Raw genomic sequence first — 871 nt, 5'->3', positions numbered from 1 at the left:
GAACACTTTAGGATTATAAAAATGTAGACTAACACGCAATTATATCAAGTAATTTATGGGGTGAATATTGTAATTCATTGAATGTCACGACTTATCTTTTATTCATACAGTTACTACTCCATTACCAGGAAGGGAGGTTTGTCAAAGGTTAATTATTTTAAATTGCTCAGGCAAATTTATTTTGATTTCTACAATTTTTTTTGAATAATCATAGGGCTAGATCTTCATACATCTGTATGAAGCTTCCTTTTCAAAAATAATATTCTTTGATGAGGCAGTTCATAGATAAACACTGTGTCTTAAAAATATTCCCTTTAACTCTAGATGGAGGGACTGTTTTCCTCTTATTTTTTGCTCTTGTAGTGATGGTGAAAGATTTCCCTGATTTTACAAGTTGGAAAATCTGGGGAATCGTAGAATGCTCTACTTCTCAGGCAATACGTAGCGCCACATAGTCACTTTCACTTTTAGGCCCCTGATGGATTTCCAAACAGGCGGTTACTAAACAATGTCAGTCGCTAAGTGCTTAGCACAGTGCTTTGCACACAGTAAGCACTCAATAACTACGGTTGAAAGAATTAATGAATATCTGGTAGTGATTGAGCCACTGTCATTTTTCAGTGGATGGTCCATGGCATTGAGAAGCAGTGTGGCTTAGTGGAAAGAGCCCGGGCTTGGGAGTCAGAGGTCGTGGGTTCTAATCCCAACTCTGCCACTGGTCTGCTGTGTGACCTGGGGCAAGTCACTTAACTTCTCTGTGCCTCAGTTCTGTAAAATGGGAATTTAAGACAGTGAGCCCCACGTGGGACAACCTGATTACCTAATATCTAACCCAGCACTTAGAATAGTGTTTGGCACATACTAAGCATTT

This window comes from Ornithorhynchus anatinus, chromosome 9 (assembly GCF_004115215.2).
Source record: "Ornithorhynchus anatinus isolate Pmale09 chromosome 9, mOrnAna1.pri.v4, whole genome shotgun sequence".
NCBI classification, from domain to species: Eukaryota; Metazoa; Chordata; class Mammalia; order Monotremata; family Ornithorhynchidae; genus Ornithorhynchus; species Ornithorhynchus anatinus.
The sequence above is the reverse complement of the archived record's forward strand: the minus strand, read 5'-3'. Positions refer to the sequence as shown.